Here is a 22,625-nt window from a genome sequence, read left to right as displayed (position 1 = left end):
TGTCTAGTAGCCCCATTAAGAAATAAAAACAGATGAAATTAGTATAAATATATTCCACATAGTCCAATATATCAGAAATACTATCATTTTAACATGTAAGCAATAGAAGTTATCAAAGAGATACAGCTCATTTTTTTTGTTCTGTATGTCTGGACTCCAGTGTGTATCTTACACATCCAACCCATTTTCATTTGGATGGGGCACATGTGAACCACTCAGTGGTCACAAGTGGCTCTTGGATTGAACAGTCTAAAACATGACCCCCCTCTTGAGCTCAAGAGCATCCCATTTGAAATACCAAGCTTCTGACGTTTCGGCTCTCCAGCTGAATGGTTTTCTCCACAGAAGAAATCCATTTGGATAAATATGGCAATCCAGGTCCCAGTACGGGCACACTCATGAACACACGCGGGATCTCACATCGGAGCTTTAATCACACCTACTGGATTTCCTTCTAATTAAACCTGAGAAATGAAATATTTCCCCCCTCCAGTGCTTCCTGAAGCGGCATGTGTACCTGTTATCTTGCACATTAGTGGGTTACCGTATTTAGTGTTGTCAGAACTGCTGATTCATGGCCCTGCCGGCGCCCGCTGCCCCCGGGTGATGGCTTGACAGCCCGCCAACAGCAGCTGCCTCCAGCTTCTGAAAAGCTGACCTTGTAACAACAGCCACATTCTTTTGGTTGGTTTTGCTGACATACTCTCAACTCAAAAACTGTTTTTAAAACAAAAGTATAATGAAGTATTGAGCTTCTAAAAGCAATTGTATTTCAGTTCATTAAATTATCTGAGTGTGTCAAGGAGGGGCAGAGCAGCGAGGAAATGAATACACAGAGGAACCATCCTTGAAAGTTGACATTTGAGCTAGAGGCATATAATACTCGGGAACGGGGTTTTAAGATAACGTGGGCATCCAAGTGAAACAAGGCTGTCACGGGATCTATTTTTCAACTTTCTCAGGAACCTGTATTAGTTCCGTATTACTGAGCTATTTGAAATTCTGTTTAATTTTTTCAAAATTAATGTATCTCCTTCCCTACCCTAAAAATGCTTTCTTCAAGTTCAGCTTCTAAAGCAAAAGGATATAATGTGCTCTCCATTAATTAGTAAATGCAAAATTACTATCAAATTCTCAAAACAGGGATCAAATTAGGTGGTAACTGCTAGGTACAACTCTAGCCAGTGGATAAGATGATGCTTCACACTGCACTCATCTGTAAACATACAACACAATATATACCTTTTAGCCAGAAGCTTGAACTGCGGGCCCTGCCTTTTGTTAGAGCACAACTTTTTTAGATTCTTTTCCTGGTGGCTAGATTTGAAACTCTTGTGCATTCTAAGTCTCAAGTCTTTACTCAGATTTCCCTGCTCCTTCTTTCTGTCGCCCATTATCCCAGAGTCGAATATGATCTAACAGTAAAATCACCACGTGGTTCTTATCTCACATAAAATAACTAGAGTCCACTTTATTGATTTTAGGGAATTTCCAAAATATGCAAGTTTTTGATAACACAGAATGGAGCGTTCATCTAATTGTTTTGTCACATTGTAACCACCAGAGGGCGATCAAGGCTCCTCTCTGTCCGCTGTTCCCACCCTTGCAAACCAGTGAGTGGTGACAGATGAGTGGGGGGCACTCTACATTGATCCACTAAATGGAAGGGAGATGAAATTGTGTCTTTGGAGAAATCTAAAATATGGTAGCCTGAAAACCCTGCCAATGTGGTTTTTTTTTCCATTGTTTTTAGTTGCCAAGTCGTGTCCGATTCTTTTGCGATCCCATGGACTGCCAGGATCCTCTATCCAGGGGATTTCCCAGGCAAGAATACTGGAGGGGGTAGCCACTTCCTTCTCCAGGGGATCTTCCAGGCCCAGGGATGGATTGGCAGGCGGATTCTTTACCACTGAGCCACCAGGGAAGCCTAAATTCAGTTACCTAACAACTTTTCTTGTAAAAATCTGGATTTCCACCCTGAATATGAAAATAATAAGACATGACCATCCTTAGTCCATGCTTGTACGTGGGACAACCAGAAGGAGCAGCTGTCTTTCAACAGGGCACACTTCATTTCAGTTCCATCACTAACACATTCTATGATTTTTTCCAACATTGAGACCAAATAGCATGTGCCACTTATAATCAAGCTTGTATCATTGATTTCTTGTTGTTAACAGCTGTTTCTTTTTAGATTTTTTCTGTTCTATTCAGGTAAATATCAAAAGTGATTTTAAAAATAGTCCAGGTGAACCTCTTATAATTACAAGGAAAATAAGAGAGAGCATACATCTTTGAAGCAGTAAAAATTATTCCTAACAGTAAAATAGGCAGGCAGAATGTCCCTGGGTCTCCTTGACTAATACCCACCATTTCCCCCCATTTATTGATATTAGATGAATCTATGAGCTTAGAGTTTTCCAACACTCAGAGTCTCTGCCAAGTTCCTGTTGGTGAGAGTACAGCATGCATGTTTATATGTGTGCCTGTGCACACCTCACCTATATCGAGACAAATGCCAACATTCCCCCTTTTTTCCTTAGAGATTATTTACTTGAATTCCGTTTTCTCTACAAAGTGTTAAAATCTGGAGGACTGAGATTAGGACAAGAGCGTGTGTTGTAGGAAAGACATTTCTAAAGTGTTAGTTCCAGACCTTAGGCAAATGGGATTCCTGTGATTCCTTGTGATCTGACTTTCTGATCACAGTGTAACCTACTGGTAATATTCTCATGGCTGTAGCAGGTGGCAGATCAGGGACTCAGAGATCATGGGTCCCCATCAAAATCTCTCACATTTATCATAACTAACTACTGAGAAATCCTTCTCGTGATTGACTACATGAGGATTGGAAAAATCAGCCCATGAAGGGCAAGCTATCAATCTCTGTACTCAGCTTGGTTGGAAAATATACATATCTTCATGTAGCTTGTCCTCAACAGAGGAAATGCAGAACTAAATTTAGATTGGTGCAGCATAAACAAATTCCAGCAAACACAGCTGATATTCTGAGTTACTCAAACCATTGCTTCTTGATCTCAAAGAGAAGCAATAATATAAATATTAGTACTCATAGTTGAGATTGGTTGAGTTTACCATGTGTCAGGCACTGTGCTGAGGGTCTCCTTTAATCCTTGTAACACCTCTGAGAGGTAAGAGCTGTTGTTATTCCTATTTTAGAGGGTGTGGAAAAAGTAGGTGACTCGCTAAATATTTCATGGAGATGAAGTCAGTAATGAGGTGAGAGTTATCACCACTCTATCCAACCTCAGAGCCTTCGCTCAATCTCCTTACTATATTCTCTTCCTTTTAGGCCAATGGTTCTCAAAGTGAAGTCTCCTAGACACTTTGATGGGGTCTTTGAGGTCGAAACTATTTTAATAATAACTCTAACATATTACTTGCCATCTTGACTGTGGAGACAATTGCACTGATGATGAAAAAGCAATGGTGGATAAAACCGGTGTGATTTTATTACAAATCAAGGCAATGGCACCAAACTGTACTGGTTAGTAATCATCTTCTTTACTACCATGCAAAAACAGTAAAAAAAAAAAAAAAAAAAGCAAGCAATGATAAAAACAACATGGTATTTGGTGTAATGGGTCATCCCAAGTTCATTGATATGGTTTCAGATTTCATGAAGCAACTCACCTTTTTTTTTTTTTTTTTTAATTTTTTTATTAGTTGGAGGCTAATTACTTCACAACCTTTAAGGAGCAGCACTTGCTGAGTTTCAGTCATATCAAAGAAAAATAGCCACAATTGTCTGAAAGGCTATAAAAATATTCCGAACTGCACATCTGCCTAAGTTTGGAGTTTCTTCATATTCTTCAACCAAAACAACATATTGCAATAGATTGAAAGCAAAAGCAGATATGAAAACCCAGCTATCGTCTTTCTATGAAGCCAGAAAATAAAAGTTTTCCCCAAATGTAAAAGCGTGCCCTAGTTCTCACTATATTTGTCTTTAGTTTTGGAAAATGTTTTCTTTTTAAAAATATCTTATTGATGTTACATTTAAAGAGGTTTATCACTGTTATGTAAACACATTTATAAATAATTTTTTTTCTAAGCAATTTCTAATAAGGTAAATATTGACAGATATAACACACATAGTCACAAGCTCTTTAAGGTCTTCAAGAGAAAAAGTTTGAGTATATATGATGCAGAGCATAGTATCATTTTTTTTTTTAACTCCTAAGTGTCATGGAGATGAATGATACCTCATTAAATGCTTTATCTTTTATTTGCATTTTTTAAAAAGACACTCTTCTTTTCTGAGTCAGATGAAAATTAGTCAGGCTCTCTGTTGTCCTCAGGTGGTTTCTAGAGCATGTGGCACCTTCAAGGTCATCAGTCAAGGTCAGAGTACACCACTGAAGGGCAAGGCCTGAATTGTCTCCCAGAATCAGATCCTTCCATCTCTTTATGGTTTCCAGAAAAAGCACTTCTTTGTCCAAGAAAACACTCTCTGTATTTTGCACATAAAAATTTTTTACTGGGGAAACAAGATACATGAGATACATTACAAGCCCAACATAAAAGTTTGTCGCTGAAATTGTGTCCAAATAACTTCCGTGTTTGCAGACACGTGATTTTAGGAGCCTGAGCTTTATGGTTAGGGTTTATGTATGTTAGAGAAGATTAATGTTTAACAATGTGGAATTCTGTCTCCTTAGTGCAAACATTTTAATTTGTGATTTTTGGGAAGGTATGGAACTCCTCATGGAAACATTTATTCTCATTTTCATCCATCTCTCTTTTAAAAAATTATTACTAATGGAACTAGTAAAGGTCGTAGAAAATCTTTTTTTTTTATTTGGCTTTCCCTCCCCCTGTATCCAGTTTCATGGCTTTTTTCCTTCCTTCTTCCTTCCTTCCTGTCTTCTGTTCTGGCTGGATCTTTATATCATGGTAAAATCAGACACATATCAAATCACAGTGCATCATTAATTTCTAAGAAGTGTGCAGGACTTTAGCAAATGAGTGAACATAAATTCAGAGCAAAATATTGATGGTCACATCTCACCAGGGAAGTTTCAGTAGAATCTATAATATACCCACATATGGTTAATTAAAATTTTGTCTTTTTAAAAATTAATTGGATAAATCTCTGTCATTCTGATTTAACACTCAACGTTCAATTTAATTCTCTTTTTGATCAATTTTACATCTTGAGATGCAGGAGACAAAAGGCTGAGCATAGATAAACCTTTTTTTTCTCCTGGTCAGCGAAAATCTGTTCATCTTGCTGCCTTACTCGGAATTAAGCTCAACATGCTGAAGAGTTTAGTGAGGTGATTGCTAGGGGTGGTTTTTGTGTGTACTCAGTTTAGTTGCATATTGTTCATAAAAAGAGATTTTCATTAAAGAAAACTTTTGAGATAATTAAGTTTAGTGATAGTGTAAGTTAATGAGACCACTTAATTGTGGTCTCACAATTATATATTTTTTTAAGAAGCTTACAGAATGAGAGAATTACTTGCTCTAAAAATATATTCTGAAAAACAAATGGCTCTTATTTTTCTGATATTTTAGGATACATGGGTTTTGTACAGTAGAGATTGCTATAACAAAGTAAGGACTATTATAAATCTACTGCCTTATATTGAAATAAAATAATATACTGCCTTATACTTCTGTGTGTATGTGAGTGTATATAAAGCACATGAGTAAACTTTGGATGACCCAAACCTTTGCTGACTTTGGATGTCCCAAACCTTCATATGTCATATTCTTTAATTAGCAAGTTTTATAAAAAATTTCATAGCCAGAAAAAAAAATTTCATAGCATTTATTTATGCTGAATATGTGTGGCTCACTAACAAGAGACAAAAAGTAAAATGAAAACAAAACTTGAAGTAAAATTATATATATATATATATATATATATATATCTTAGAATCCCTGGGGCTTCCCTAGTGGCTCAGCTGGTAAAGAATCCACCCGCAATGTGGGAGACCTGGGTTCAATCCCTGGTTTGGGAAGATCCCCTGGAGAAGGGAACAGCTACCCAATCCAGTATTCTGGCCTGGAGAATTCCATGGACTGTAGAGTCCATGAGGTCGCAAAAAGTCGGACATGACTGAGCGACTTTCACTTTCACTTTAGAATCCCTCAATTTCATTAAAAACTATGTGTGTATGAACAGGTATGTATAGATAATTGGAAGTAAATGTAGAAAATCTTCATAGAGATTGCCTCTAACTAGTGGAATATGAATGTTATTCATTTTTATAATTTATTACATTTTCCATATCTTCTAAAAGTAAAGTTACTTTGATTATTTAAAGAGCTATTTAAGTGCCCAGACATCTCTTGATTCTTTTTTTTTTTTTAATTAAACTTGCTTCTTCATAAATACTGGTATGTAGAGCTAATTATTTTTACATTTATTATTTTGAAAAAGAAAAAATGATGGGTACTTAAGTGAGTTCTCCACAACAGAGCTCCTCTGTGCTGGGTCTGCCCAGGTGCAGTGCAAAGGGTTAAGCTTAGAGGGAGGATGTTCTTTTAAAATGCAAATATCATCTAGGTGCAACTGCCTGAGCCTACAGTGAGATGCTGCAGATAGAAACACAAAGGCAGTCCCTCTGAAAAACACAAAACATGCTGTGCAAGGAATAGAGCTGAGAAATTCTTCCTAAACCACCTTCTTCCTTCTCAGCACCTTTAAAACAGTTGACTGAATACCCGCCTGAACTGATGCTGACAAGCATACTTTTTTCTTAAGGGTTCCTAAATGTCAGCAGACCTCTGGCTTTCTGCTGGGAAAAAAAGTTCCACATTCACTGCAGAATGTAGATGTCTGCTCCGCTGACAGCCATTTCATCCAAATACTCTTATTCTCCCTGCTTCATCTTACTTTAACCTCCCTGATGAAGTGTGAATTTTTTTAATCCCTGTTTATTGGTGAAATATCAAGAGGGAAACAGAACACTGCTACCCTCTTCTATTTGCTCAGATATTCTCTTGCAATCTGTTATGTGTTGTAAGCAGCGGTCCCCAACCTTTTTGGCATCAGAGACCAGGTTCATGGAAGACAATGTTTCTATGGACTAGGGTTGGGGGTGGGGGGAGGTTTGGGGATGATTCAAGCGCGTTATATTTATTGTGCACTTTATTTGTATTATTACATCAGCTCCACCCCAGATCATCAGGCGTTAGATCTTAGAGGTTAGGGTCCCCTGTTGTAGGGGATACTGAAGTAGGTGACTTAGAGGTGAAGGAGGCAGTCTCTCTACTTTCCCTGTGCACTGTTATCTAGAGTTTTCACATCGTGAAACACAGCCCATGTGTCTGCCATCATTGGGTTATCATCTGACGGCCAAAGGTTAGATACACGACTGCCTCTTGAGATTAAATTCATTTCTCTGGTTATTTGGCCAAAGACTTCAAAACGTCTCTGCAGCAACGTGGATGAACCTGGGGATTGTCATACTGAGTCAAGTAAGTCAGACAGAGGAGAAATATCATATGACGTTTCTTAAATGTGGAATCTAAAAAGAAATGATTCAAATGAACTTATTTACAAAACAGAAACAGACTCACAGACTTAGAGAATGAACTTATGGTTGTTGAGGGGAAGGATATGGGGCTGGGGAGGGGAAGGGATAGATAGGGAGGTTGGGATAGACATGTGCACACTGCTGTATTTAAAATGGATAACCAACAAGGAACTACTGTATAGCACGTGAAACTCCGCTTGATGTTATGTGGCAGCCTAGATGGAAAGGAAGTTTGGGGGAGAATGGATACAGGTTTATGTATGGCTGACTCCCTTCACTATTCGCCTGAAACTGTCACAACATTGTTAATCGGCTATACTCCAATACAAAATAAAGAGCTTTAAAAAAAAAAAAAAAAGACTTCATGATGTATGGCAGCTGTGCTGTGCGTAGTCGCTCAGTCGTGTCTGACTCTTTGTGACTCCGTGGACTATGGCCCTCCAGACTCCTCCTCTGTCCATGGGGATTCTCCAGGTAAGAATACTGGAGTGGGTTGCCATGCCTCCTCCAGGGGATCTTCCCAATCCAGGGATCAAACTCAGGTCTCCTGTATCGCAGGCGGATTCTTTACCAGCTGAGCCACCAGGGAAGCCTGATGTATGGCAGAAACCAACAATATTGTAAAGCAATTATACCCCAATAAAAAAAAAAAAGAAAGACTTCAAAACTTCTTAGAAATGAAGTATCTGCACAGCAACAAGCACATACAGCCAGTCTCAAAGGTAATTTCCTTGGGGACCAGAATCTCTGCTGGGGTTTTGCCCTTCTGTGATGGGGCTACACCGGATCAGATTGGCTAGGCTGACCCAGTGCTACAGCCTCTTTATCCTCAGAGCTTGAAGCAACAATCTGTGCCCTTAATAGGAAATACGTGCAGACATCCAAAATCTTCCCGGTTCTCAGGCTGAACTGTGTGTCAACAAGAACAAATCCTTGGAACAGAGAGGGTGCATGAGTATCCATCCCTGAGCACTAATGCTGACTCCAGCTTTAAGGCATCCAGAAAGGCCCATATCCACAGGCTCCTCCCTGACTGTCATCTACTAGCCTTGTGTCCGAAGTGATTCTGAATTTAGTCCATGGACCATAATCCCAAATCCACTTTACTGTAGCTTCCTAAGCCACTTTAATGTTCTTAGACCAGTAACAAATAATCTGGTGAAATGATCTAATTACGTTTACACCACAAGTCTGTGTAGGAACAATTGGGAAAACACTGAACTTCATACCTGCTAGTTGTTCCACCCTTAACTGAACAGATGCTAAAGATGATGAAGAAATAAACAAGACTGTCCCTGCCCACAAGTTGCACATATTCTTATAGAGAAGAAAAATTACAGCAGTTGTGTATGGTAACAGGCTTCCCGGGTGGCTCAGTGGTAAAGAATCTGCCTGCCAATGCAAGAGACACAAGAGACACAGGTTGGCTCCATGGGTTGGGAAGATCCCCTGCAGAAGTGGCTACTCACCCCAGTATTCTTGTCTGGAAAATCTCATGGACAGAGGAGCCTGGTGGGCTACAGTCCATGGGGTCGCAAAGAGTCGGCCACAACTGAGTGACTAAGCACAGCATAGCACTATGTAGCTGGTTGTGTTAGTTGGGAACCTAGGCTAACTTTGTTGGACTTATGAACATGCTGTCAGAACAGAACTCCTTTGTTTTTTTTGTTGTTGTTGTTGTTTATTTTTATTAGTTGGAGGCTAATTACTTTACAATATTGTAGTGGTTTTTGCCATACATTGACATGAACCAGCCATGGATTTACATGTGTTCCCCATCCTGAACCCCCCTCCCACCTCCCTCCCCATCCCATCCCTCTGGGTCATCCCAGTGCACCAGCCCCAAGCCCTTGTCTCATACATTGAACCTGGACTGGCGATCTGTTTCACACTTGATAATATACATGTTTCAATGCTGTTCTCTCAGATCATCCCACCCTCACCTTCTCCCATAGAGTCCAAAAGTCTGTTCTATACATCTGTGTCTCTTTTTCTGTCTTGCATATAGGGTTATCATTACCATTGTTCTAAATTCCATATATATGCGTTAGTATACTGTATTGGTGTTTATCTTTCTGGCTTACTTCACTCTGTTTAATGGGCTCCAGTTTTATCCATCTCATTAGAACTGGTTCATATGTGTTCTTTTTAATGGCTGAGTAATATTCCATTGTGTATATGTACCACAACTTTCTTATCCATTCGTCTGCTGATGGGCATCTAGGTTGCTTCCATGTCCTGGCTATTATAAACAGCGCTGCAATGAACATTGGGGTGCATGTGTCTCTTTCATATCTGGTTTCCTCAGTGTGTGTGCCCAGGAGTGGGTGTACGTAGGGACTTGCTGTACTTCTTTCTCTTGTGGTACTTGGTGGTACAATATTGATTCCAGCCTCCAAGCCACATACTGATGGTCTTCAGGGAGCTAGATGAAGGGGACAGAAGAACTCTGTTTTATCCCATGATGCTAATTTTAATCTCCAGTCACACGCACAAAGTAGAATTTGATAGTTAATGTAGAATTAAATGAGAATTTAAAGTGAGAAAGGTACTATTTTCTCTTCCTAATCAAGGTTCACATGAGATTTTGCTATGCGAGTGTCCACCAGGCTGCAGGGAGAAGAGAGGGGAGGGTTGATGCCTTTCATTCAGTGGCAGTTGGGAGGCGGGCACCCTCAGGATCAAGACTAGAAAGAATTGTGGATAATCAGTTTTGGGCCCTCGGAAGTGGTCTTGGGACACAGGAGTTGAGAGCGGTAGGGATGGAGTTACCTACCAGACAACTGGTTTTCATCACTGCCTCTGAGATGCAGGCTGAGATGGAGACCCCTTCCTGGTGGAGAAGGAACAGCAAAAGCCAAGCTCGCTCATAATCAAGATGTCATCCAAATGGCAGCTTCCATCAAAGTCACAGATCCCAGTTAAGGTGTGAAACCTGAGCCTGCCTGTGGGTCCTTTCAAACAGCCTCTTATCTGAGCAATATAATGATTGCCATCATTTTAGATAACCTGGGCCAGAGAAGAGAGTTTGGCGAGGAAAGTGAAGGATGGGGCTGGAGACAGAGGCCACTCCCGCCAGCCAGGGTGCAGAGCTCGGCTCCTCTCCCTTCCTTTCCCAGCTCCTCTGCCATCAGAGACCTTCTCTGCTTTATTTGCTGTGATCTTCCTTCTCCCCATCTTTTCCTTCATCTGAACATGGGATTTCCTCCTTCAAGCCACCTAGGACATGGAATAGTAACATCCAGCTTGTGTGCTGGTGAGAGGAAGAAAGTGGGAAAGGTGGCGGGCACGGGGTGGGGAGATAGAAAGGCGGGAAAGACTCGCTGAAGGGAGGTGATGGGTAAAGCATCTGGCCACTTTCATCCAGCAGGGCAGGGACTCTTGGGCAAATTGCTGAGTTTGACCTGGAGCCTCTCTTTCTCTTCTCTGTGAATTTTCTCAGAAAGCAAGATGATAAAAATCATTCTGCTTTGTTAAGAGACACCAACAGACCATATTCTGAAATATTTACTCTTTATGTCATTGCTACGCAACATCATAAAGCATGTGGATCAGTCAGGAACATCAGGGTGCCTCTGTGATAGCTACGCCTGCATCTACCATCAGAGTGGATGCTGGTCTCAGGACTCTGCCCTCAGCTCTAGTTTCCTTGGTTTTAGTAGAAATTGTGATGACATAGTATTCCAGAAAATTAGCAACTTGGGAAACGCAGAAGATTCTCTGTATTTCCCTTTCTGGGTTTTTAATAAACCAAAAACAAAAGGCAATGTTAGGAGCCCGAGGTTCAAGGCTACTCTGTTACCGAGTGCTTGTGCCCAGTCACTAAGCCATGACCAACTCTTTATGGCCCCATGGACCGTAGCCCGCCAGGCTCCTCTGTCCATGGGCTTTCCCAGGCAAGAATACTGGAGTGGGTTGTCATTTCCTTCTCCAGGGAGTCTTCCGACCCAGGGATGGAATCTGTGTCTCCTGAGTTGGCAGGCAGAAGTCACCAGGGAAGCCCTCTCTGTTACTAACCAGCTGCTTAATCTTGGACGCTCACTTTACCCTCTGAACCTTCCCATCTTCATCTGTAAAATGACTTTTGGCATAAATGTCTATTTTTCTAAACATTTATTATAGTAATTGAGAACCAAAATTCTGAGTTGAGTATTATGCGTCATTCTTAGTGGATGAAGGGATTTGTAAAACACCATATGTTCTAGATCTGCTCATTCTGTTTCTGTAATAAACATGTAAGTGTGAGTTACTTAGCTAAATAAAAGTGTGTTTTCTCATTGCAGATAAGTGAGATTTACACGTCCCTGGATGAAACGCTTGGAAAGTCTGTAAATGCCGGAATCTACTGCCGTTTCAAAGAAAAGAAGATAGATGGTTTTGGAAAGTTCATGCTGTTTCTTCATTGAATTTTAGGTGAGTGAGTCTGTAAGATGGACTTTGAACTATTTCCCCTTAAGGTGTTTCTTTTCTTTGCGTGAGAAGAAAATGGGGTTCATTATGGCCAGCATTTTATACTTTTAGTGGGTGCTACAGAGGGAAAGACTTAGCTTCTGTGCCTTTGTTTACATTTTTTTTTATTAGAAGACATCTGAATGACAAGGTGTGAGGCACAGAGATGACCTTGACATTTCTTCCTGATTTCTATTAAGCAAATGCAATAATGCTTCATTCTATTCTACAGGCCATCTATTTTTTAATATATAATAGTGTTTAATATCAGAGTAATAAGCCAAAATGAGACAAGACTAAGTTTTAATGACATAAATGAGAAAAGAATTTGATGGTGGTAATGACAGTTTAATAATTACAAGTCTGAGTCTGAGATAAGACTTACAATTCAGAGGCTGCTCACAGGGAGATCTCATATTGCTTAAATTAAAGTAGGGCATGATTTAAGTTAGGTGTGGTCTTCAAACTTCAGAGTACAATTAAGCATGCCCATGTGCTCACATTAACTTTGTTTTTCGTGGCCCTGAGATGGATGGATAAATATTTTTATACCACCACCATACATAATTACCCTTGCACGTTACAAAAGACGTGCTCATACAAATTGGTGCCTTACTATTGGTCTGCAAAACACATTGTCAGTTTTGCAGCAGAATGGAGAGAAAGAGAAGAATTGAGTGGTGGTCTTGTTGAGGAAATTGTGTGTGGCATTTTCCACCTCCTCCTGAGTCCTGTTTTCAAAGTGTGGTTTTATTATAAAGAATGGGGATTTCCAGAATATCAGAATGTAGGTCTGTTCACAGTTCTGAATAAAACAATGCCACTGACAGAGCATTGACCACTGTCTAAATCTCATCCAAAAAGACAGCAGTGCCTCCTTTATACATTTTATTAAACTTCAAAGAGAAGGTGGGTTATTGTCTCATCATTTAAGGGTGTGTAAATTTGGTTTATTGAGGTCATATGTGGAACTAAAATGGTGATTTTATTTATTTACAAGATGTTTGTTGAATGTGGTTCCCAGGAGCTAAACTTAATGCCCTGAAAAAGTATCAGTAAATCAATTTGCCTAGTGTAACATTACTCTGGAGGAGAAAATGAAAATAGAAAACTTATTAACTTACTTCACTCTCTACTTTCCATTGTTCCAGTCTACGCCTGTTTTCAACTTCTCATCCATCCCATGACCTACTCGTATTCTGCTGGTTCTTTGGGGGCTGACTCCTAGAAGCTCCTTTCCAGCTTTCAGACCCATCCTTTCTTGCCTCTAGTTTTTCCCGATGACCTTGAACTCTGAGCTGCTGCAGGAGCCACAGGAGACTTGGGTTCAATCCCTGGCTTGGGCTGATCCCCTGGAGAAGGAAATGGCAACCCACTCCAGTTTTCTTGCCTGGGAACTCCCATAGACAGAGGAGCCTGGTGGGCTATAGTTCATGGGGTTGCAAAGAGTCAGACATGACTAAGCAACTGAGTGTACACACAACATCACTTCTTCTCTCTGTCCCTTGAGACTATGGGTGCTGATACCTGTGACATTCTGCTGCTACTAATTTCCAGGTTGATTTATTATCCTCAGTTTAGCTTCTCAATCCTTCCATCATCTGTGTAGCCATTTTCCTGGATTAAATTCCATTTATTTTAAAAATGTTTAGACTGTATTCTCTTTTCTTGGTTAGGTCCTAACTGACTTGTCAATGCTTAATTTCTTCCAAAATTATTGGAAGAACAGTGAATAGGGATTACTTGCTTCACTCAAGGAAAATAAGTGATTCTCAGGAAAAAAATTTTTAAGTTAAATGTAAAACTAGATATTTTTATGCTGGAAAACATCAAGCCCAATAAGTTTAAAGCCATATATGGATTTCATATATACATATTACATACTGCATATTCTAAGCTATACAATATTGTAGTATTAATTTGTTGGTGTTAACAGAGCCTTTGTCAATATTTCCATTGTGTATATCAAATTTATAGTAAGATTTTTTAATTCTCAGCTATACACCATAAATGAGTTTTACTTTACTAATAGTCACATTTCACAAACTTCTCTATACCCAGTATAAGAACTTCTTTTTAGAGTTCAGCCTCATTCCTGCATTCACATTTGAATCTCGAGTTTCAGATTTATTTTATTATGGATCTCATCACTGTCTTTCAGTAATAGTTTTTTTCTATTTGAAGATCCCTTATGGTCTGAACATTTCGCATTGTCCCATAATCCCATAATAAATACTGAATATGTTGGAAAGCAAAGTGAGGAGGATTCCAATGTCTGTGGGGTTTTTTTGTTTGTTTGTTTTTTTGACAGATAAACAATTTACCATTGTCCCAACAATCTCTCTCACTCTAAAGGGCTTCCTAGATATTAAAGAAGCTTTTTACTTAATCATTTTGGCACATCACTTGGTTGTGTTAAATGTGAATGCCTCGCTCTTTTCATTTCCTTCTCATTTATGTAGACATTTTCCTTTTCAGTCTTTTCTCAGAGGTCATGATGACTGCTCCTCTATTTTAATGTATTGTGGGTACACTCATAAGGACATGGTGTCCCTTCTACGGACAGATTTTCACTTATTCAACCAATGGCAATGTCAAACCTGCAGTGTCTAAATGAGCATCCTTTCAGACTATATGAAATGAGGTCATGAGCAGAATGACTTGGATTCCTTCATAATCTAAAATTAGGAGACGCAGGGATGAGTAGCTTTATGGTATGGTTTAACTTGCACTGTATCACTTGTATTCTCACATGTCCCTTAGTTTAGTATGGCACTGAAAATTCTAGTCCTTCATATTTCTCTCTAGTTTGTGGAAATGAGGCTTTATAAAGTTACATTTAAAAAATACTCTTGGGAAGAGAAATACATCCATTAATAATACATACTGCATCACACAGAAGTCTAATGAATTAGCAAGGAAGCAACTCCTGAGGCAGTGATGCAAACACTCAGCTTCTGAGAGTTTGGTACACATAAGTGGGTGGAAACTACTGAAATCATCTCACTAACTTCATAATACTGCCTAGTAGGTCAAGGGGAGCACCCGTCATAAAAGACAACTCAGGCTCAACATATCTTAATGACATATTGGAGGAGGAACTAGGAGGATTGGAAGTATTCGTCCTGACACTCATGGGCAACTTAATGAATAGAGATTTTAAATCACTGGTGCCCAAAGAGTTGAGGAAAGTGCTTTGATCAAGATGTAGTCCTAGTACTTCTGCTGAACCACAGAATAGGATGTTGGAAAAATCAAATGTTATCCATTTGTGAGCTGAAGTCACCTGTTATCCATCTTTGTGTTGCCAAGTTCAAGCTCTTACTGCTTACTGCACACACAAGAGGCCAATAAATCAAGAGACAAGTTTCTGGGGTGAGGAGTAATGCTTCATTCATGAAACCAGCAGACTCAGAAGTTGGTGGACTCATGTCTCAAAGAATCATCTTCCCTGAGTTAGAATGCAGGCCTCTTTTATACTAAAAAGGAAGGGAATAAAGTCAAACATTTACTCCTTCTGGTCAGCCAGATGTGTTAATTTCTTCCTTCCTGCAGTCATTCACAGGTGGGCCTGGTCAGGATGTTTCCTGTGAACTAAACAAAGGTATTTTAGCTTACCAATCATTATCTGCAAGGCAGGGTAATGGTCATCGCAGATATTGGCCATTATGTGTAATTTAAGCTTAGAGGCAACATCTCTTTAGTGATTAACTGGTAGCAGGAGACAGAGGTTCTTCCCTATTTGCATCCCTGAAAACAAGCACAGTGCTTGGCACCCTGCAGATAATTTTTAAACAAACTGGTGAATATGAACAAAGGCACAAAGCAGTGCTAGCTTGTTCCTACTTTATACCAAACACTACTTTATATGCTCATATACTTCATGTTTAAACAATCCTATGATATAAGTGCATGCATGCATGCTAAGTCACTTCAGTCATGTCCAACTCTTTACGACCCTATGGACTGTAGCCCTCCAGGCTCCTCTGTCCATGGGATTCTCCAGGCAAGAATACTGGAATGGGTTGCCATGCCCTCCTTCAGGGGATTCTTGCCAACCCAGGGATAAAATCCACGTCTCTTAAGTCTTCTGCATTGGCAAGCAGATTCTTTACCACTAGCGCCACCTGGGAAGCCCTCATTTCTTTTTTTTTTTTAATATGAGGAAACTAGGGCCCAGAAAGGTTAAATAACCTGCCCGAGGTTCAGTAAATTGGGGTTAAGATTCAAAACCAGGCAGTATAGCTTAAAGCCTGAGAACTTTAATTATTATGCTGCACTGTCTCTCGTGTAATATAGTCATCAAGTAACTGTAAAACACAGAATCCACATCGTTTATTATTTTTAAATGTATGTCATTCTAGAATAAACCTGTATTAAGAAATCTTACTCTTACATTGACGTGAATCAGCCATGGATTAAAAAAAAAAGAGAGAAAGAAATCTTACTCAAATCTTGAACAGCCTCACTTTGAACACAAATTCCTTTTTCAATATTCCTAATCTCCTTTCCTTTTAAACCATGACTGCCTACATTGACTTCCTAATTGACATTCAGATCTCATCATTTCTATTCTTTAATGGTTTGTTCTGAAATTAATATTTCAAAAACCCTATTGCTCTTCCATGCTATTTGCTTAATTGAAGAATGTATAATCTTGAGCAGCAAGTTACCTAAGCTCTCTGAGCCTCAGATTCCCCACCTGAAAAGATATATCTAATTTGTTGTGAAGACTAGAAAATTATGTTCATAAAACAACAAAGTATTTCCTGGTACATGACAGGTACCCAGCAAAACAGCAGCTGTTCACCCATTTCAGTCTCAAAGCCACTGTTGGCTGGCCCATCCGCTGAGAACAAAATCTTCCTGTGTTCCTTAGTGGGGCTTCCCTGGTGGCTTAGTGGTAAAGAATCTGCCTGCCAGTGCAGGAGGTGCAGAAGACATAGGTTCAATCCCTGGGTCAGGAAGATCCCCTGGAGGAGGGCATGGAAGTCCACTGCAGGATTCTTGCCTGGAGAATCCCATGGACAGAGGAGCCTGGCAGGCTACAGTCCATGGGGTCACAGAAGAGTCAGACATGATTTAGCGACTGAACACAGAGGCGCAACAGACCCCTTGAGTCTCCACACCTCCCTTTGTTCCTCATCAGTTGACCTTTGCTAATATGGGAATGATCTGCCTTCTCTAAGCCATGCTCTTTGTTTTATTCATTTATTTGTTTAGCTGTGTTGAGTCTTAGTTGCAGCACGAAGGATGCAGCATGCAGGATCTTTCCTTGTGGTGTGCAGTGACTCTAAATGTGGTGCGCAGGCTCCAGAGTGTGTGTGTGTGTGTGCGCGCGTGTGGAGAAGGGGGCACTCAGTAATTGTGGTGCATGGGCTTAGTTGCTCCTTGGCATATGTGCTCTTAGTTGCCCGATCAGGGATTGAACCACGGCCCCTGCATTGCAAGACAATTTCTTAACCACTGGACCACCAGGGAAGTCCCAAAGCCATACCCTTTATGCCCTCACTTTTGCTCATGATGGTTCTTCTGTCTAGATGTTCCTTGCATCCCCTCTCCAAATCCTCCTTATCCATAAGCACATATGCACTCTTCAGAGACTTGGAATATCCTAGTTATCTTTCAAGATCCACCACCTCTGAAAGTTACATGTTCCCTGAAGTCATTGATGAACTCCTCCTGGCTCAACTGCTATCAGTCCTATCTCTGAATTCATGTAACCCTTTGGGTCATTTCTAAGAGATAAGTGCCTATTATAGACATAAGAAAGACAAGCCATCTCATTCAGTCCCCCGTAGTCTGGTGTGATTTCTTGTGTTACCTGTCCATCTTCCCTTTGAAACGTTCATCAAGGAGAAGTGCCAGGGTTTTTGGTTAATCTTTGAATCTTCTTTGTCAAGTTCAGAGTAGTCTTGCTGGTTTTGAATGAAGTATAAAGGGTCACATTTTGAGATATTTGGATGTTTTTTGTGCGGTGAAGAGTCTCATACTACATCCAGCCATTATAATGAAAGGAATGCTCCATCAGGGAAAAGGGGGCCTTACAGGGAGGATCTATACCATTCTATGTTTGTTGTTGTTGTGGTTTAGTTCTCAGTCGTGTCTGACTCTTTTGTGACTATGTGGACTGTAACCCACTAGGCTTCTCTGTCCCTGGGATTTCCCAGGCAAGAATACTGGAGTGGGTTGCCATTTCCTTCTCCAGGTGGTCTTCCTGACCCAGGGATGGAACCCACGTGTCCTGCATTGGCAGGCAGATTCTTCACCACTGAGTCACCAGGGAAGCCAGTACCATTCTATGTCAAGCACCAAAACAGAGGCTCCACAAATATCATCTTATTTAATTTTCATAACAACCTTTCAATTTAGCTATTATCTCCCTCTTTATTTAGATAAAAACTAGGATCCCAAGAGTTAAGGTAAATTGCTAATGTCATATTTCTGGTAAGTGACAGAACAAGAATGTTGTCATATCTTTCGACTGCACCAAACTGCCATTGTAAAAGAGCTTTCCAATTTAATCCTATAAGAGGAATATATTTGTAACGTAACATGAGAGTTTTCTATTTAAAATATTTCCTGAGAGTAAGCTATTTATAAGTCCACACATTTTTTTTTCATAGCAAATAAGTTTATGTTTAGGTCGATGCTAAAATTAGCACTATTTCTGTTCAACTAGAGTTTAAAAGATATAGCACCTTGTGGTTCTGAAACCTATTTATGCAAAAACGTCATTTATTGATGTGAGCATAAGTTTGGAAATGATGTCTAAAGCTGTAGACTGATAGAATTTTGGAACTAAATGGTATGCAGAATCAACACTAGAGCTGGGGACTTTTTAAGGCAAGGATTTCTCTTCTTTTTTTCTCTTTAATAATTATGAAATGAATATTTATAACTAATTATGAAACAGTTTGTTTTGGATGCGAAATGAAAAATTTCTCTAGACATAGTGACACTATTAGCACTTCTTAAGAGAGTACATAAACTTGTTCTGGATTTTTTAAATCACACGATTCAAATACCATGTATAAGAATAAGAACTGATATAAAATAAAACTCTAAGTTTTCAAAAAGAGAAAGACAATTATCTCATGATTATCACTTGTATGTGGAATCTGAAAAACTGATATAAGTGAACTTATCTATAAAACCAAAATAGACTCAGACATAGAAAACAAATTTATGGTTACTAAGGGTGGGAAGGGATAAATTAGGAGTTGGGATTAACAGATCCATGCTACTATAGAAAAAATAGGTCAACAATGAGGACCTACTGTGTAGCACAGGGAACTGTATTCAATGTCTTATAATAACCCATAAAATTAAAAAATATTTTTTTGCTCAGTCATGTCAGACTCTTTGTGTCCCCATGGACTGTAGCCCTCCAGGCTCCTCTGTCCATGGAATTCTCCAGGCAAGAATACTGGAGTGGGTAGCCATTCCCTTGTCTGGGAGATCTTCCTCACCCAGGGATGGAACTCAGGTCTGCTGCTCTGCAGGCAGATTCTTTACAGTCTGAGCCTCTAGAATAATTTACAATGGAAAAAGAATTTGGAAAAGGTGTATATGTGTTCAGACTTCCCAGGTGGTTCAGTGCTGATGAATCCACCTGCCAGTGAAGAAAGAGGCAGGAAATGTGGGTTCAATCCCTGGGTTGGGATTTCCAGTATAAGAATACTGGAAAATTCCATGGACAGAGGAGCCTGTCAGGCTGCAGTCCATGGGGTCAGAAAGAGTTGGACTCAGCTGACTCTGCATGGTTGTATATGTGTTCACATACATATATATGTAGCTGAATCACTTTGCGGTACTCCTGAAACTAATACAACATTGTAAACCAGCTATAGTCAATTTTTTTTAAAAGAAAAGCAACCTTCTAACTTCATTTTAAATGCAAAAATCAGTATCCAGAGAAGTATTCCTTTCTTTTGTGAAAAATCCTAATGATTCTTGTGCCCCTTTTATACCTATAATGATCATTCATTTGTTTTTAAGTACACATTACACCTCTCTTATGTGTTGCAAAGAGTCGGACATGACTGAAGTAGCTTAGCACACACTGTAAAATAGTGTAATCATAAGTACTTTATATATGAAAACAACAAAATACATGCCTGTGTCTTTGGTTTACCACTGTTGTATGGATAACAACATTTCAGAAGTGAAAAAGAAGTTTGTAAAAATATGAGCATACGTGCTATGTTGATCTTTGAGTAAGATAAATGCCTTAGAAAAAGTAAGAATTCTGTTCGCTTTCCCAGATTATGTCCCTCCCTGTTGGGCGATCTTTTGTTGGTTGATTTCTTCTCTGTTCCCCAGAGGTTTGCAGAATGCTATTTATCTTTACATAAGTATGGTTTGAAGAATTGTGATCATCACAAGAACAGATGAAACAGTATTTTCCTATCAAAAATCTAAGGGTTACGATGTTTATGAAAGTTAATAATGTGCTTTAATGTGAGTATATTCTTATGAGTGGTTGTTTATTATTTTAGCTTGTATTTTAACCATCAATTGATTGTTTATAAATTTCAAAACCTGACTTTTAAATCTGTACAGAGTTTATTTTAGCAAAATCTGAAACTGTGAACCTGAAATTCATCATCAAAGCAGATGAATAAGGTAGTTCTTTATTCTGTCAATTCCTAACAATTCTTTAACTGTGAGCTAGAAATTTTACTGTTTATGTAACAAACACTTGCCATAATCTTCCAAGTCTAGATGCATAGATAAGTAAGGTGGCTGTCCTTTTCTAAGAACATGTTTTTATTATATCATTCCTTCCTAATATATAACAACAACTCCTAGTCTCCCATGGTTTCCTTTCTGACATTGAATTTCTTCCCAGAGTAGTAGCATCCACAAAAGGCGCATCTGGAGAAAGAAAAAAATCTTATCACTATCCATTTTAGACTACAGTCTTTTTCTTTTTATTAAAGTGTATTTATTTACAATGTGTTAGTTTCTGCTGTTCAGCAAACTGACTCAATTGTACACGTATATCCATTATTTTTTATATCCTTTCCCTTTATGATTTACCCCCAGGATACTGATTATTGTTCCCTGCACTATACTGTAGGACCTTGCTAGTTATCCACTGTATATGTAATAGTTTGCATCTGCTAACCACAAATTCCCAGTCCATCCCTCCCCCACCGGCCTTCCCTCTTGGCACCCACAAGTCTGTTCTCTACATCTGTGAGTCTGTTTCTGCTTTGTAATAGGATCGTTTGTGCCATATTTTAGATTCCACATATAAGTGATATCACATGCTGTTTGCAGATAAGACTTCATCCTCACCGTTTATCCATAGCAAATGAGCCTCTTGTGATCTCAGCTCAGTAGGCCCCCTGGTTGAACCCCCTCCCCCAACTCATATGCCTCCTACACAGCCAACAGAGCCACCTTGAGTAATACCAAGCGTGCCACCACCTCAGCCCTGCCACATTCCCCAGCACTTTGACTTGTCTCTTGGCATGAAGCATTTGCAGGTTTCCCTGGTGGCTCAGTTGGTAAAGAATCTGTCTACAATATGGGAGACCAGGGTTCGATCCCTGGGTTGGGAAGATCCCCTGGAGGAGGGCATGGCAACCCTCTCCAGTGTTCTTGCCTGGAGAATCCCCATGGACAATGGAGCTTGGTGGGCTACAGTCAGTGGGGTCGCAAAGAGTTGGACACGACTGAGCAGCTAAGCACAGCACATGAACAGTTGTAGATGTTGGGCACAATGATTAAATAACCCTAATGTAGAAACCTTCTTGTTTGCTCCTAACATCTCTCTTCCTACAGTACAAGGAGTGAAAGGGCCTGAGAAGCAGGGTTTATAAATCCCGGTCCTAAACTGAGTTCTTAACAGGAATTTCTCCATACAATGAAAAGGACTTCTCTGAGATTTTCCATATCATCCTGCTCGAGGCTGTGTTGTGTAGGGCTGTCCCCTGTAAGCACAAAGGCTTTTCAGGAAAAGAGTATTCATCCACTTTCTGAAAGATGGTAAAGGCCCTCCCCATATTTTGTCTTACCTAATAACAAAGGTTATCGTCTAGCTCAGCTCATGAATGCCTGCTCATTAAAATATGAAGATCCTTTTCTTACTCACATGTAGAATTCATGAAGCATGAATACTAACTGCCCTGAGCTGCGGTTGCCTGGAAACCAGTGGAGGCATGTCCAAGAGTCTGAAGAGCATGAATGAATAACTGAACCATTGACATCAGTTTCAGCTGGGTGACCCACACCTTAATTCTGTACAGGCATTTCCAATGGGCTGACGGAACAATAGCTTTCTCAGAAGTAGCTCCTTAAATCTTGTAAATGAGAATTAACATTTAACATAAGGTTCCTCTCTGTGGTCTGACAGGGGTTCAGAGACTGACCATAGAGGCAAAGAGACTGGATCTTTGATGTAGTTTTACAGAGTATAAGAATGAAATGTCTACTAGGACTCATACTGTTTTACAGCTTTTTCCCAAATACTTATGATGTGTTTGATCAGTTGCGGGGGGAGTTATTTCAGCATTTATTTCATTCTTTGATAACATTACCTTTTTCAAGTTGAATTGTTAAGGATTCTGAAACATTTCTCCCCCTTTTGAAAGGCCATTTTTTAAAAAGCAATGTAGAAGCAAAAGAAACACAGGTCATGTAAGAGGACTTTTA

General features: G+C 39.7%; 1 protein-coding gene across 24 annotated transcripts in view; it reads left to right on the top strand.

Annotated features, from left to right (window-relative positions):
* The window catches only part of DTNA (dystrobrevin alpha), a 414,322-nt gene that overhangs the window by 179,096 nt on the left and 212,601 nt on the right, over window positions 1-22,625 (top strand). For 23 of the 24 annotated variants that reach the window (XM_043444242.1, XM_043444243.1, XM_043444251.1 and 20 more), the window contains exon 2: window positions 11,795-11,924. The gene's annotated coding sequence lies outside the window, so the exon portion shown is untranslated. Of the gene's footprint in view, window positions 1-11,793; window positions 11,925-22,625 lie in introns of those variants that run through there. The other variant, XM_043444268.1, reaches the window with a different exon arrangement.

This window comes from Cervus canadensis, chromosome 23 (genome assembly GCF_019320065.1).
Source record: "Cervus canadensis isolate Bull #8, Minnesota chromosome 23, ASM1932006v1, whole genome shotgun sequence".
NCBI lineage: Eukaryota > Metazoa > Chordata > Mammalia > Artiodactyla > Cervidae > Cervus > Cervus canadensis.
Note: the sequence above shows the minus strand (reverse complement) of the source record. Positions and strands in the feature narration are given on the sequence as shown.